The following is an 18,047-nucleotide window of genomic DNA, read 5'->3' as shown; positions in this document are numbered from 1 at the left end:
AATGTGTTATGCAAAATTAATCACAAAAAGTCTTGTATAGAATTAAACAATTAACTATATGTCAATAAAAATTAATGTTAAATTTTTCAGTTGGTAAATGTTTTATAATTAAATATTTATTATTTGTCGGTGGGGATTCTTATAGCTTACCGCCGCCACCAAATGCTGGTGGCGGGCGTCCCCGACCCCTCGCTTCAACATTAGGTTAAGTAAGGACACCGTCTGAGATAGCCCTGCTCACCCCCTTAGTAGCTTGGCACAAGCAGTCAGGCTTATCTCCAAGGCACGAGTGTTTAGTATGAGTATTATCTTTATATAAGCAATTATACAATACGACCACATGATACAAAATCAACCAATCAATCACCAGATTTGTAAAGTGCACTACTTACCCGCGAGGGTCTCAAGGCGCTGAGGGGGGGGTTGCCGTTACTGGTCGAATAGCCAGGTCTTGAGTCGGCTCCTGAAGGTCAGCAGGTCTTGGGTCTGTCGTAGGTTGAGGGGAAGGGTGTTCCAGATCTTGGTGGCGCGGTGGGAGAAGGATCTGCCGCCGGTGGTAGTTCTCCGGATGCGCGGGACGGTGGCCAGGGAGAGGTCGGCGGAGCTGAGGTGACAGCTGGGAACGTAGAAGGAGAGTCGACTGTTGAGGTAGGCTGGGCCGGTCTTGTGGAGTGCCTTGTGTGCGTGGATCAGGAGTTTGAAAGAGATTCTCTTGACGACGGGGAGCCAGCGCAGGTTTTTCAGGTGGGGGGTGATGTGGCTGTGGCGTGTAATGTCGAGGATCAGGTGTGCAGAGGCGTTTTGGAATATTTGCAGTCGTTTGATGAGCTTGGTCGCGACTCCTGCGTAGAAGGCGTTTCCGTAGTCGAGTTTGCTACTGACGAGGGCCTGGGTGACAGTTCTTCTCGTGTCGGTCGGGATCCCCTTGTAGATCTTGCGGAGCATGCGGAGGGTGTTGAAGCAGGAGGAGGAGACTGCGTTGACTTGCTTGGTCATGGTGAGCGTTGAGTCGAGGATGACTCCCAGGTTGCGTGCCTGGTCGGTTGGTTTTGGGGTGCCCCTAGTGATGAGGGCGACCAGGAGTCGTCCAAGGCTGATGGGTTGGAGCCGAGGATGAGGATCTCCGTCTTTTCTGTGTTCAGCTTAAGTTGGCTGCACTTCATCCAGTCGGCGACTGCTTTAATTCCTTTGTGGAGGTTGGATTTGGCGGTGAGGGGTTCCTTGGTGAGGGAGAGGATCAGTTGAGTGTTGTCGGCATAGGAGATTATGTTGAGGTCGTGCTGTCGGGTGATGCGTGCAAGTGGAGCCATGTAGATGTTGAACAATGCCAGGCTGAGGGAAGATCCCTGGGGTACGCTGCAGATGATCTCGGAGGCTTCGGATCGTAATGGCGGGAGGCGGGCGCTCTGGGTTCTGCCAGAGAGGAAGGCGGTGGTCCAATCCAGGGCCTTGGCGTGTGCATAGTGTGTGGTGGCAGACAGTGTCGAAGGCGGCGGAGAGGTCCAGAAGTGGGTAGTATTCTTTCCAGTGGGTTGGTAGGCTCTAACCCCAACCACCGCTTCTAACCAACAGTTAAGCTCACTTCTAACTGTTTCCAAAAGGTTAGGCCAGTTGTACTGCTAGAATCACACACGTTGCAAAAGGAAACAAATACTGCAATGCGTAACGATATTCTCTTATACTGTGCAACAGAGAAACAATGCCATACATAGCGCCACAGTCATGCACTTTGCAATTGAAGGAATAATGCAATGCGTATCACCACCAGCATGCCCTGTACTAGGAAGAAACAAAGCAATGCGTCACGCTACAATCCCGTACGGTGCAATGAAGAAATAATACACTGCGCCACATTATACTCAGATACTGTGCACTGAGAAAATAATGCAATGTGCCACGTTACAATCCGGCAATGTGCAAGGGAAAAATAACGCAGTGCGTAGCGCACCAAGCATGTAGTTCGTCAGGCACAAATGAGGTCAGGCGTCATACGACAGTTCGATAGTCCGTTGGCAGCAATAATCCAAAGTGTAATACGACAGTTTTATGTGCGCCGTTAACAGTGCCCCCGTTATGGATCAAATGATGACACAAAAGTACTGCTTCCCACCCCGGCTCCAGCACTGCCCCTCTTTGGGGCAGCAAGGGCCGTAATCCGAGCCGAAGCAATGGCTCGAACAGCTGACTGGTGCGGGAGGCCGAGAGAGTGTCCCTCTGGGCCTGCACCCCACCCCAGGTGTTGATCCACGTTACCTGGGGTGGCACAACCCCACTCTCCTCCCGAAAGGCTAAGGCCTACAGCAGGTATTTTTCTGAACATTAAATTATATTCATTTGTATTGTTAACTATTTTATTTAAACACATATTCTATGAAGTTTTATTTTGAGGCCCTATTTCAATTTTTTCTGTGGGAGGGTGTTGCAGAATCAGTGGTTGACCAGATGGGCTGCCGGACTTACTACTGTTTCTTTTTGGCAGTAATACCTTACACTCCTAAATTTGTCTCCATCCCCCTTTTTCAGGGCGTGAATCCATGTACATCTACACTTTTGAGCAACTTTACGCTTGGATTTTGTGAATAGCCCAAAGTAGTAAAATTACTTCCAAATTATATTACTCAGAAGTCAAAGTTCCATTTGTGTATAGCCCCCAATATTTGATCTGAGTTGGTGAAAAAAAGCAAACAGATAGATATTTAATTCATTTGCAGGTTGATTTATTCAAATAAGGTGGAAAAAGGCAAATACATTTGGGAAAGTTCGAAGATATGTTGAAATAGGGCTCAAAATCTTAGCAATAAATCAGTCCTGTTGGAAAGAAGTGTCTTTTTCATTTCTCTTTACCAATTTCACTGCGCAGTTAATGGAACTGGTAGCAATGAATTTCAGCATGACATCTCTTGAGCATTATATCCTGGGGAGACTCCAATTCCTTGTGAAAGGCATAGGCAAGCTAAAATTCACATTCATGAAACTGCTCAACTCATTTGTGTAGCCACTTGTATCCTCATAAATTAGTTGAGGCAGAACCTTAAATGTGCTTGATCAGTTTATCATAAAGCCTATATGGTCCCCTGCCGTGGGTATTCCACATTGATTCTATGTCCACAAAAGGCAGATGAAGATTCAAGTTGTTTGTGGACACGCGTCTGTCCAAAACCGTTATTACAAGAGAGAGATTCCCATGGCTGCAATCAAATGAGATAAGTAGCGGTTTGAAGAAAGCTAATTGTCTCCATAAGTTACATTAATGCAAGGACTATTAGTTTGAACTGTGTAAACCGTTGCATTATAGTGCAACATTTTGGGCCCACTTGGGGCTCCTCCAGTGTTAAGATCCAGTTTAGTGAGTGTTTGTGAACATTTCAGGGATCCAGGGGCAGACCGGTTTTACTGGGCCTCAGGGTGGTGGGGGTTGGGACCCTTTTATCACTGTTGTTCCAGAGCCGACCCTTCCGTTGAACTGCAAACTAGCAACCAAGTACACCTTGCCTGCATTTGATTCTCAGGTTAGCAATGTGTCTCAGGTGTGGGGTGGTCATGACCCGGAGCTCAAGCTGTCGAGAAAACGGACACAATAAATACTGTCCGGTCAAGGGCACGGATGTACAGAGTGATCTGGTTTAGAGAAAATGGATAGGTTTCCTCTGCCTTCTGTTGGTCTGTTGGTGGCAGAGGGGATCTCCCTCTCCTCCTTGCATGTGCGAGTTAGAGGTTGCTTCAGGGTTGCAGCAAGCAGTGCTTGCAGAGATCCTCCACTTTGGTCGATGGGTTGGGCTACACAGCAGGTGGGGCCTCACTGCTCATCTCTCTCTGGTGATGCTGATCATTAAGGCACACAATGATCAGTCATCCTTTGCTCTAGGAAAGTCTTGGGTCCCACTCCTAAACGTGGGTGAGCCCTGATTCCTTTCTGTATTTCAGTCTGCTCCTCCGAGTTGCTCCGATCACCTGGCACAGAAGCCAGATCACCACCCATGGGCAGTCAGCTACTGCAGGGGGTATGCACCTTCCCATCGATCAGTTGGCAAAACAGGCTTCCAGGGTCCCCGGTAATCCCACAGCTCCTTAGAGAAAGATTGTGCAGATTTGCAAGTGATGTCGCCTCACCTCTGGGAGTTTGTCCGTTAGTGACACCATAGATGGGTCTCAACATATTCTCAAATATCCTGTAGAATACCCTCTATTAGGATGATGGAAAGACTGAAACCGAATGGTTCCCACCTAATGCATAATTTTCTAGACAGGGGATGTTGATCCAAGTATCAGTATCCGGGAACCAGTTTTCAGCGGTTCCATTCCTCAAACTAAAACTTTTCTAAGGTGATGGCTTGACATTGCAGGTAGAGATAAGAGGCATAACAAACTGGGACACACACAACTCAGGGCACAAACTGTGAAACTCTACATCTGGCTGTCGTCAGCATTTTGGAATAGTACGTCTGGGAAAACCAAAAATGGAAACTCTACCTAAAGTTTCCCTTTGCAATACAACACTTTCTGCTGACCATCTCCCCACCATCTAAGCAAATGGAAGTCCTCCTGGATGTAATTATCCCCAAGCCCCTTTCCAAAAGGCCACTGTTGCATTTCCAAAGGCAATGATGTCACCACCCTCCTACATTTCAGTGTCTGGGCTGAACCATACAGCTCAGGATTGCTGACAATACACTTCCAAGTCTGGGGAGGATGACCTCACCCTTCATCATGTGCTCAGATGTACCAGCTTTAATTCAAAATGTGTTCTTCTGGTTTCTGCAGTCCCACTTGCATATTTAATATGGAGCCCTTCTACCAACATAATTTTCTTGACAAACATTTACAGAGGATAGCATTGCATATCCTGGGCACCATATTCATGAGAATGTATGTGAATATGACCAGTAGGCACTGTCAGGGTCAGACTGGGACAGAACATAGGCTCAGGCCCCAAAATAAAAGTGCCCCCCATTAGCAAATCAAGTAGCTAAAAGGAGACCTACATTTGCAAATCTGGGCAATTTCAAACTTGTAAAGACATGCTGTATAGAGGTTTCATAAGTTATGCAAAACTGCGTATATGTTTATGGTTATATCAGGGAAGTCAACAGAAAAAAGTCATAATAGGACGACAAACTGCAAAAATAAAATAAAGAAATGCATTCACTTGTAGGAAAAGCCCTTTGGGAGCTCCCAGACTGCCATGTATGTCAATCCGACCCTGAACAGGGAAAAGGCCTCTTAAGACATACAAATTACACACATGGTGTACTGCCACCACCTCTTAATGTGTGCCACCAGACAGGGACATCTTAAGGATTTTGGGGGCCCTGGGCCAAACATATTTTGGGGGCCCCTGTTCAGAACAGCTTTGAATTTATGATCCAATTTGAGCCCCCGTTTCCCACGCAGTTTCCGCTTCCTCAGCTGCATTAGCGATCCAGTTTGCAACATAGGCATTAGCCTATATATTCCTGATGCAAACAGACGCTTGCAGCTGACAGCAGTAGTATTTAGTGTTTCCTGCCCTGCTACTAGGTTTTTAATACTTTTTAAATTGTATATTGTGGCTGAATTACTCGGTGCTTTTTAACAATTTCCTCTACCTACGCGCACTTGCACTTTACTTGATTCTGCTTGCCTGCACCTCCTTAGCTGCTCCGATTCGCATCTCGCTTTTTCTCCAGTCCTGGTCCGCCGTGGCTGATACGCGATTGTGCGGAGGGCTGGGGCTACTATCGGGCTCCTCCCTTCCGCCCCCTTAGTTTCCGCTTCCTCGGCTGCGTTAGCGGTCCAGTTTCATCAAAGGAATTAGCCTATATATCCCCGATGCAAACGGACGCGTGCCTTCGGCATGCCGCTGGTGTGCCAAAGGCAAGGCCCTCTGCGCCCTTCGGCATCCCGGAGGCGTCTGGCTCTGGCCATGCTGCCCAGTTCCCCTCCGGTGAGTTTCTTCCACTACATTACAATAGGGAAAAACCGCTCAGCCTTAGGTGGCTACCATTATGTCAGTGTACAGCCGCTGATCCGAGCTTGGAGGTAGACTTTCGATTTAATAAGTGCAACTGGTCTCTCCTCCAACCCAGGAAACTCGCACCCAAGATCCTCCCATGCAACAATAAGTGTAAAAACAATAAGAAAACAGAGGACTTAAAGGCCACCCTTTTAAATTGTCGTTCTATGCAAATGCATGAACCACACATTTATGACCTACTTTTAGATGAACAGCCTGATCTTTTATTTCTCACTGAGACCTGGCTGTCTGTAGCCTCCAACCCTACTATCACTTTGGCCATCCCTACGGGTTATATAACCCTTAGGAGAGACCGACAAAATTGGAAGGGGGCCGGTGTCACCATAATTTACAATTAAAAACTAAACTGCTCTCCCATACCAATGGAAAACATCGAGGGTGCATAGTCCTTAGGCTTCTGCTGTACCTTATCCCACCATCATAGCATAGCTGTTTTTATGATTTATAGACCTCTCGGTGCAATTGGAAATGTTATCACTACACTTAATACCGCCATCACCTCCCTGGCCTTAAAATACAACAACTGCCTTATTCTGGGAGATTTAATTATGTATATGGACAATGGAAAAGACCCTCAAACAATTTCCTTGTTTGGGACGCTGCAGGCCTGCAACATGTTTCCATCTATTTCTTCGGCCACCCATGAGAAGGGCCATACCCTAGACCAAATCTTTCACAACTTTGACATATAAGCAAGCCTACCTCTTCCCATTACCTGGTCTGACCACCTCCTATTAAAATGTGTCATTCCCAACTCTGCCACAGCCCCTCGGGCTAACACAGGGCAGAGGGTCCCTAATTACAGGACGTTCCATAAAATATCCATCCCGATGTTAACAGATGCCCTCGGTTGTTCCTCACCGGAGCTGTCTGGCTGCCCCGACTCGGACACCCTCTCAATAGATTCGTGGCTCCTTACCAACATTGGTACAGTGGTACCGATTGTTTCCCGCTCCTCAAAGAGGTCGGCCTCACCAGCTCCATGGTTTAACTGTTCCCTCAGATCTAGCAAAAGAAATTGTAGAAAAATGGAACGGAAATGGCGTAACTCCCATCTACCTGAGGACAGGAAGGTGTATAAAGACACCTTAAAAGCTCATTACATTCTTGTGAAGGCAACCAAGAAAAACTTCTTTAAAACCAAAATAGAAAATGCCCAAAATAAGAGTAAGGAAATCTTTAGCATAGTTAAATCCTTTACCGTCCCGAAAGCAGGCACAAAGGAAGGGACATGTACGGAAGAATGGTCTAAGCAAATAGCTCAATTCTTCCACAAAAAGATCTCCGTGATCCAACAAGCCTTCAGTAACATTTCAGAGGAAGAACTGACCTTCTACCTTAGTTCCGATAGCAAATTTCACCTCTTGGTCCTCCATCTTTACTAGTTTTCCCTGAGTTTTAGCTTGAAAAGTCACTGACCCTTCTCCAAACTATTAAGTCTGGCTCTCCTACTGACCCATGTCCAGCGAATATCCTGAACCTATTAGCTCCCACCATAAACCCCACGGTAAACCAGCTCTTTAATGCTTCCCTCTCCTCAGGCAACATGCCGAAATTATGGAAGAATGCTAAGATTCTTCCACTGATAAAAAAGGCTAACGCCAAACTGATGGACCCTGCCAACTACAGGCCAATCTTCCTGCCCTCTCCAAAGTTTTAGAAAAGCATGTAAACAAGGCCCTCCAAAAACACATTGATGATGGGAAGCTCCTTCATGAGTCCCAATCCGGTTTTAGGGCTAACTACAGTACGGAGTCCGCTCTCCTGGATGTGATTGAATTTCTCAAGGGTAAGCTGGACCAGGGAGGCAAGGCTGTTCTGATAGTGCTCGATCTGTCGGCGGCCTTCGATACGGTCCCACATGAGAGGCTCCTGGAGAGACTTGCTAACATCGACCTGGGAGGGTGCCTTAACATGGATGTCATCCTTCTTGGCAAATAGATCTCAGGACATCTGGCTCCCACCTTTCTCATCCCAGGTTCCGCGGCCATGAATGTAGGTGTCACTCAGGGCTCCATTCTCAGTCCTACCCTTTTTAATATATATCTATCCCCCCTTGCATTTCTGGTAGAGGAAGAGAGCATCAAAATTGGTTCCTATACTGATGACACTCAGCTGATTTTTACATGTGAAAAAGGAACCGACTTTGACAGTGCAATGATTAGGTCTTGCCTCACAAAGGTTTTTAACTGGCTTAAGATCAATCAGCTGAAGTGCAATCCTGGCAAAACTGAAGTAATCCAGAAATGCCTGACTGGAGCTCTTGGTGGCCAAAAGATCTGCTGCCCCCCTCCCGGAAAAGGAGAAAGTCAAAAACGTAGGAATTGTCATAGACAAGACACTCTCCATGCGCTTTCCAATCCAAAATCTAACTGAAGCTTGCTTTGGCATACTCCGGATGCTAATAAAATTCCTGCCACTGTTACCGCATGAAAGTAGAAAGATCGTGGGGCAGGCTCTGGTGACATCAAAGCTTGACTATGTCAACAGCTTGTACCTTGGTCTTCCCAAAGCCCTTATCCAGTGCCTACAAGTAGTACAAAACGTGACCAGAGCCATCCTAAGACCTAAACCCAGATCTAGTATGAACGCTATTCTTAAGTCTCTACACTGGCTCCGCATAAAAGAACAGATCAACTTCAAAGCGATGACCATCTTTTTTAAAGCTTTCCACAGCTTAGGAGCCGGCTACCTAAATAAGCGAGTTAATCACTGCACAACATCTAGACCCCTAAGATCTTCCAATGCCTACCTGGCCATCGTGCCTAAAATATGCCGTGCCCGCACTGGAGGCAGATCCCTCTGCTTTCTAGGCGCAAAATTGTGGAATAGACTCCCTGAGTCTCTGAGACTAACCACAGACCTACTCTCTTTCAGGAAGAACTCCCGCTGTCATGTGCCAAGACACTCTAGTCTGAGTGGCTGCGTGCTTTATTAAATACATTATTTCATTTAATTTCATTAGGTCCCTGACAGTGCAAAGGAACATTCTAAGGGCCTTATTTATGAGGCCTTGTTTCACTTTTATGCCGCCGGTGCGTCACTTTTTGTGACGCACCGGCAGCGAAAACAAGCATTGGCTTAGCCAATAGGTCTCGCTTTTGGGACCTTATAAGTGTTTAGCCATGCAACAGTTGCATAACTAAACAATTATAAGGTCCCAAAAGCGAGACCTATTGGCTATGCCAATGCTTGTTTTAACTGCTGCAATCTATTGAAGCCTCACGGAGAACATCAAAGCGGCCGTGCAGCCGCGAAGGTGATCGCGATCGCGATCAAACATCAAAGCGGCTGTGTGGCCGCGAAAGTGAAAGTAATCTCGGTACAGCGCGACGCGCGCGCCCGCGCACATGCACTGTAGCTCTAGGCTGGCCTGGTAGCACTTTTTGGAGCCCTCACAAAATGTCTCCCCAGACGAGCGCATGCGCTGGGTCAGGCGAGACCTAAAAATGTGCCATGTTGCTCCCTATTTACAAAGTGACCCATCTAGGCAGATGCGTCACTTTGTAAAGCCCTGCACCACATTATACCTGTGCCAGGTATAATGTATGCAGGGTGGGTGTTCCCCCGCAAAAAGCCTCGTAGAAGTGGCACATTGAAATCTATGAGAACTCAGTGCGCCACTTCTAGGAGGCCATTGCGTCAATATCTTACACCTGCCTCACAGCAGGTGTAAGACTGATGCAGGCCCTTTCACATGGGGCTTACCCCATGAGAAAGGACACATTGCTGGACTTGTGTCTATTTTCAGACACACCCCAGCAATGCATCACTTTTGCGCCTACAGATACGCCAGAAATACTGACGTATCTGTAACTCCTTGCGACATGATGCGACATACAGTAAATATGACGCATCCGTCACGTTGCAAGGAGGGTGCACTAAGAAGTGACGCATCCCTGTTTTCACACAGCGATGCATCACTTCTCATAAATAAGGCCCTAAATGTGTTTACATCTAATATTCAGGGATAGGTATGTGTGTTTTCAATATTTTAACACAGCAGCAGCACACCAATATTACTGCAAATAATCTCTGTGACGCCCTCCCATTTCTTATGTGTTAGGCCTTGTTTTGATCTAAAAGAAACTTTTTTTCTGTATACTGCATGAAACATAAACACAACATTTCTCAGCAAAATGGCTGTACTAGACTATAACACATCAGGCACATAAAACATAAATTAAAGGAAAACTGTATTTAAAACAATCCGTTTAAGAAATAATCAAGGTCATTAGGGCAAAACTCTGGAGAATGGAGCTGACTTTGTCAGGGGGCCCCCTGAAAGGCTGGGGCCCTGGGTCAGAGCCCACTTTGCCCATGCATTAAAACGTCTCTGCCACCAGAACACATACTATAGTGTCAACTAGAGGGTACGCTTGCTGTACCCCTCCAGACCACAGAGACTAGCTCTGGGTCTCAAAAAGAGTACAACAATCCAAGGCCTCGTGCATGCAGAATTCTCATGCATACTGCTCCAACATTAATTCAGAATACCATATAACATACAACTAGGTTGCTCAGAAAACATTTCATGCCTGCTGCACCATGCAGGAAACATTTCTTTCCCAACATTACGTCCTTGACTGCAAAGATTCTTCAGGTGTACTTAAGAAGGGTCGTCAGGCCTGTAAAATGTTTGAACTACGGTGATTACATCATGGTTTTGCATGGAGCAAGCAGGGCTCAATCTCAATGCAGACAGGTCTAAGGTAAACTAAAAAGAACGGACCACTGTGGTCACATTCTTTCCAGCTAGTCATGCAGTTAGATCCGGAGAAGGCCTCAATACTTTTTGAAACTGCAGTTTTAAAAGAAGTATCCATCATCTTGTCATTGCATAGAATGGCCTATTACTGTACCATGACATTCCACAATGTATATCCAATAATCTGCTAACAAGGAGATAACAATAAAAGGTTGACCTTACAAATGCTCTCTGGGAGGTGACAAGCATTCAAGTGAATCATGATGGACATGACCTCCATCATTCATATGGCCTAATTCGATGCAAACTGGTGATCTGATCTTTCTGTTGATGTTCAGGCCAATTTATGGCAACAAGAGAGGAAGACTCTTGCCCAGATGAGCTTTGCCAGTCACGGTGTAACTGATCCCGAAGAAGCCTATTCTCAGCCCAAGGATAGCCCAGTAGTGGTGTGCCAACATAAACACATTTTGTATGAAAAGACCTGCACAATCTCAAATGATCATTAGGTTCTCTGGACAGTTAAAGGAAACTCTTATGGCAATATGCTGCCTGCAATTGAGAAATGGGCATGTTGACCATGAAATATGGCTTTAAAATTGTGTATAGGCCACAGAAAGGTCATACCCCAGCTAATTACATTTTCAGACATCTTTTTACAGAAACTCAACAGGTCCCTTCCCCAGTTGCGTGATATCATCTTAGGGGTTCCACCTGCAACGTGAAATGAAGGAGTCCCCACCACACCTGCTTTTCATGCAGTTCCCCAATTCTTGCCTTCATAAGTCCTTATGGAGCCGAACTACTCCACACGTTACACGGACTCAGAAGCTCTGGATTTCATATACGGGGCTAATCTTCATATGCAACAGAAATTACAAGCTCACATTCACAACCTCGCTCACTCCCTATAGATATCTATTTTTTTAAAGAGAAAAAAGAGAAAAAGAGAGCGAGAAAAGAGAGCGAAAGAGTGGACGAGAGAGATATCTCTTCTAGTACAAAATTCTATCCCTTGACAAACTTGTAAACGTTTCACAACTTGGATGTGTGCAGTACAGTTCAGCACACATGCAATGTTCAAACCGTTGGAATGAATAAAAAGTTTTTTTTTTCCTCCTGTCTCAAGGAGGCGTGCCACAAAGACCCCACTAGCAGTTTTGTTAGCTAGTGTTTGACCAGTGGCGACTGCTGGGCGTAATAATTGGGGACAAAGGACCGAGTGAAGTGAGTATGCCAAACTGACATAAGGATGGTTCCGGGTGGTTGCGCCGCAAGAAACATTTGAAAAATAGGAGGGGCAAGTGGCACATTTTAAAGCTTTTTTTGATAAAGAATTTGATGAGAAAGCAATAAGGTTTAGAAACCAGTTCTGAATGAGTAGTCTTGAAATATTTTAAAACCTGAAAGAGTTGGGATTTCAGGTGAAAACCTGAAAGAGTGATTTATATCTCTCAGAATTAAATATTTTCAACAGTTAACCCCTGCTTGTGCTTTTCGGCAGGCACATGTCCTCTCGTCACTATTTTAGGTCTAGTCAAAGATGTGAGTGGATTGCACACACATCTCCCCAGCAAAAGCGCGTTCATCCCCATTGGTGTTTTACCGCTGTTACTGAGCAGCACTACCATGCTTGGTACACAGCGTTCTCTGTAGCAGATGCCTTAATCCCATTAATTGATTTAAAATACTTTCTGTGTGATATCAATGAATTAATTCAGAACAGAATTACTACCACATTTGTCCTTGTTAAGAATTAGGCCAGTGATCCATCATTAAAGCCCATTTCACTCCACTCTGGGCTAATCCCAGAAACTATTTTGCCAGTCCACCTTAATCCGGACACTGATTACTTCACTATTCTAAAAGTTTACATCTAGGTACATGAAGAAATTTGGTTCAGGATGTATACTATAGAAAAACCTAACCTGGAGTTTAACACAGGCACCCAATAGATATTTTGTTTTCAATTTGTTTCATGTTTTACAGGGCATTTCCTGGACCAGTTACATGTTAAATGGCTTAGCTCGCCTTTTCATTTTCTTTGTTTGTCCATTTCTATTAAAAAGCCCCTATGTTGGAGCTGCTGCATTCCCCATAAGCCCCCAATACACCAAAAAGCATGGGAGTAATTGGGACACAAAGAGAGGCTATTTAAAGTTGCTAAACTTCGAGACCATTTCAGCAGCTAAAATAGCACACAGGAGACAGTTCAAAAGCCTTCCTTAACACGCTACCACTACAAAAGTAATTGTAAAGGTGCACACTGAGATGGGGGTGGGACAGCTCTAATTTAGGAGTCCCTGCTAAGTACCAAGCAGAGAAACTACAGTTAATTAAATCCAGGCAAACTAAGGAATGACTGGGCACAATTGCAATTTGAAGCTGCTCTGGATCCTTTTCTATTTCAGCAGCTAAAGCGCCGAAGAATCGTTATAAGGAACCTGCATTGCAACTTTAAAACTATTTGTGGGATGTGTACAGGCACCGGTACTTTTTTTGTCCAGAGCGGCGGTGAGGAAAGCACTGAACCATGAGTCCCAACTTGGTACCGACAGGGAGTAACGTGTGAGACTGGGACACAAACTGGCTTCTTTTTTCCTTAACGCTCAATTTCTGGTTAGGTATCTGCACTTTAGAACAAATGGTCAAGATAAGCAACAAAGCTAAAGCTTAAGGTATGGGCCCACAGGTCTTGCTGTGTCAGGCCAGAAGTAACTCACCCAGCAAATCTAAGGCAGTCATGGTCCACGCACCACTTCAATGCATAGTAAAATCAATTCTTCTTCACACTCGCCACTTATAATCATGTCATTCTTACTAACAACCTTTTCCGAAGAACTAAAGTCATTGAGCGTGTCCAGTAGAAACATTGGGCTTGAATACCTCCCACGGCCTACAAACTTACTCACCGGCTGGAGATGAACAACTAAAAGGGACTGCTCTCTTCCAATCCCCTCCTGAGTAATGCGGCCATTGGCACTGTGCATGAGGAGCCAGGAGAAGGGAGCAGAAACATGCCCAATCACTCTGTGGCTTCAAAATAAGGTCAAACAGTGGTTGACCACGTTCTGTAATTCTCCCACTCATGCGCTGCCTTGCAAGCAGGGGCCAAACAGTAGCACCCAAAGCAATCCGTACATTGCTTCAATGTTGTCTATAACATTAAACAGTGCATTGATTGGTTGGAGCAGGGCAACCAGGCACTCCATAGGAGACAGATGAGCTGTGCTCTGCACCCTCCAGCTCCCCAAAAGAGTGCAGGGTAGAAGGAACTGAAGTACACTTGTTGGATTGTAAAAAGCAAGAGACCTGCCCAACCTGACACGCCAAATTGATCTAAAATCATACAAGTCATCCCTGGGGGCTGCGACTGCTAATCAATAACATTTGCCCCGCCTGCTGTGGGACTTTTTTCAAACACAACCCTTGAAGTGTTGTGGTCGAAACTGAGAGCTAGCAGATTTGCAAACATAAGGATGATTTTCAGATTGTTTATGTGGAGACTCATGGTAGGTTCCTGCAGGGGGGCAATGCTCCACTGCCCCAACAAACCTACCACCCCGGTGCGTGACTTGAAAAAAGATATATTATTGAAGCATGGTGTGAAGTGCATGATCATATGAAGACTGATCATTTTCCATTGAAATTGCACCAACATTCTCACTGACTTGCTGTTTTACTCATTAAATTACACACAAATCTGTGTAATTCTGCTTTCAGCAAATATTTATCATTTGCATATCACCAGGTCAAGTGTCTACACTTGTTTAAATCCTGTTGAAATATTTGTTGCCTTCACACTCGAAATTACATTAAAATGGTGCTTTCCTAAGTGCGGATACATTTTGAAATATTTGCACAGTTCCTTTACAGGTACTTAAATGTTGTGTATTAGAAAAAAAATACTCTGAAACCCAGCAATATCATCACAAAGTTCTCTTTAGAAGATCCTTTAACTTTGAATCCTTTGACTTTCCAGTCAGAGAAAGAAAAATAAAACACAAATTTTCATTTATAATAATAAGCAGCACTTGGTCAGAAGACTGACCTGACATTGGACATCTGTCCTCAAACGCACAGAAAATGTGTCAAGATAAAAATAAAATGTAAAGGCATGGTTGCTCATTCACCTTCTGAACTCCAGCATGGGTGTTTTGGGGGTTGCTACCTCCTACTTCCAGTGCCTATGCTTTCACAGATAGCTACTTGGGAGCCATTTGACCCGGACAGCAACAACATATTCTACACTATTCAACTTTGTTTCTTTCTGCTAGTCTGCCAGCCAGTAACTTTGTTTCTTTCGGCCAGGCTGCCAACCAGTAACTTTGTTTCTTTCTGCCAGGCTGCCAACCAGTAACTTTGTTTCTTTCTGCCAGGCTGCCAACCTGTTTCTTTCTGCCAAGCTGCCAACCAGTAACTTTGTTTCTTTCTGCCTGGAAAATATTACTCTGCTACTACTTCTCAAACAACAGGCTACAGCTAGACAGCAACTGCTGAATATTATTTAGGCCTGCCATACCAGTATTACAACAGCACTCATGATAAAGAGGGGACTCTGGCACCCCTCCAGGATTGGGATGCCTGCCCTCTACCACACACACCGCAGTGGCTTCCGTTATGGTTCTGTCCTCTTCCCCATGAGAAATTCAGCAACTTCATCATTTGCCAGCGTACGCTCAAGAGCCTGTCGGAAAAGGAACTAGTCAAAGCCTCTGGAGGAGAGCCCAACGCTAAAAGTCGCTGAGATGATGATCTACCCACTGGGGAAATGTCACTAATTCCAACAATTACCCATGGACATTCGAAAGAAGGAGTTGCTATCCTGCAAAGATGTTTAAAGTGAATTAACGCTAACTTTTGAAGGAATGCTGCTAAGGAATCCCATGTTGTCATTCCTCACGCCTTGCACACATGTATGGCAATGATAGTACCATAGGACTTAAGAATGTTAAGATGTTCTTATGGGGTAACGCGTGATTTGTTGGGCAGATTGCTCTTCTAGATGCAGTAGACCAGTCTTGCCATGTATACCAAAGCAGTGGAAAGAGTATCTGATCTGAAAAATGTATATTGTCCGAATTACCAGAAGTTTTTTGGTTGACTTTAACCATGGACTTCCACAGGCCCTCAGATTTGGGTCAATATTATTTTTTTCAAAATTGAAGAGTACTCCATATTTCTAATTGTGTGTCAAGTGTGCTTCAGTGGTCCCTGTGCTGCCTGCTGTAGATGTGCGTGGGGTATATCAACTATCCGAAAGATCGAGAATGCCCCCCACCATCCCATTTAGTGAAAGTAAATGTTAAATGTTCATGTGATACTTGAGTATTGATCGCAAGGTAAACCCCAATGGCATGGCTGTACGATTCAGGACCAGTGGTAAGGGAATAGTAAACAAAGCCAACATGATGCAAGTCTCTGTGTCAATTGCTTCTGGATTATCGTGGCTCTCCTCATGAGTGCACTGGCAAACCTTTATCAGAATTTATGTTTGGACAGGCACACCAAACCCATTTGCACCATTTGAGGTACTTGCCGCACCCAGACCATAAGAAGGTTATTGAAATACATGTAGCTAAAAGGGGAGCATGAAGGCATGTTCGCATGAGAAGCACTTTGAAAGTGACTGCGGTCTAAAGAACCTCAGGGAATAGAAATGTCAATTCCACTAAATTTCATAAAGTAATCTATGTAGGCGAGTTGGTCGCAAGACTGGATGAATACTCATTCTGTCCCAATAAGTTTCCGTTGATGAGGGGAGCAGTGAAATGTGGTCAGTCAACCATACCTGTTCATTGTTGGCATAGGCCCATTGAGCATGTTATTGCCCAGTTCAGTGTGGGGTGGGGGGGGGGGGGGGGGAATGGTTCCTATACTTAGAAGTTTGTAGTTGTCTTATGCTATTCTTGGTTTTATATTTTTCTCTCCCTTCGTGCTTTTTATTTCTTTGTAGAGTGAGGTCTCTTGCTGAGTACATGCACCGGCCAGGACATCAGCACTAAGCATGATCAAATAAGGGCAAAGGAAGAAAGAGGAGAGTGAACGCAGGACGTGGTCACTGTAGGCTAGAGGGGAGGAGCGCATACAATATGTGAAGTATCAGATTCAAAAATTACCTTGGATGAGTAAAACTGTTGTGCCAATGCATCATATCACAGCACGGAATATTTGCTGCCTTGATGCAGCTACCCATCGAATACAGGCATCTAACATGCTGCCTGATCTAGTTACTACAGCTGTGAAATCCAGGCCTATGATGTGCATCATAACTTTACCTAATTTTGACACATTGTGTTTACCTCACATACCATGCCTTCCCAAGAAAGGATTCTGTGTGTCATTTAGGACTTCACGTATACATTTGTGTGAAGTGCATTATGTCCAAATCAAGGCGCAATACATGGTTTGATTCATTTCGCCCAGGACACCTCCCAGTACCTACTTAATGGAGGTGGCAGCGTGATCCCATTGAGCAGGTCTCTGCGTCCTGCTCTCCTTGCTGCCTCTCATTGCTTTGCCTTTGTTGTCCCCCTGTTTTATTTGTATTGCACATACTGCACCCTTTTGTTATACTTTGTCTGGTGGTGACTTTGCAGATTGTTGTTTTATTTCTTGTTTGTTTCCCCCCACTGCCCTCTCGATTCCTGCCATTTTTTCTGACTCCCAGCCACCACCTACCAGTGACCCACCTCCCAGGACCTACTTAATTGATGTCGCCGCTAGAATGACCAAGTCAAGCCTATATGTGCCCATCCGTGCCTGGATCGTGTCCAGCGCCTAGAACCCTGGCACTCCAGCCACCCACAGATAAGCTGCTGCAGAGCTCCATGACTTGGACCCCAGATGTTGCAAGAACAACTGCTGCATTGCATCTGATCGATCAACTGTAGGACCTTTTACCTTCCACCGCTTCACCTGCAACTCAGGAACTCCCACCCTCACAGAAACTCCACCACACCCACTTCACCAACCATGACAACCTCTAAACTACTCCACTGCCTCCCTGCTCAGCACCTGATCAGTTTGCAAACATGCCACTGAAATCTGGATGACCCTCAGCACGCTCAGCCTAGATGTTATCTTCTTCAGAGACCTGGCTCAACCTCACCTCCACCCCCGATATCACCACCATGATGCCCAATGGCTACAAGATAATATGCCAGAACCACACCAGAAAACAGTGGAGGCATCGCCATTATCCATGGAGAAATCATCTGTTGCACTGCCACCGAAGACAACACTACACCGCTCAAAGAACACCTCAACTTCCAAAACCAAGCGGATGTCTAAACTACCATCTGGGGCACCCTCACGCACAGACCC

This window comes from Triturus cristatus, chromosome 4_1 (assembly GCF_964204655.1).
Source record: "Triturus cristatus chromosome 4_1, aTriCri1.1, whole genome shotgun sequence".
NCBI lineage: Eukaryota > Metazoa > Chordata > Amphibia > Caudata > Salamandridae > Triturus > Triturus cristatus.
The sequence above is the reverse complement of the archived record's forward strand: the minus strand, read 5'-3'. Positions refer to the sequence as shown.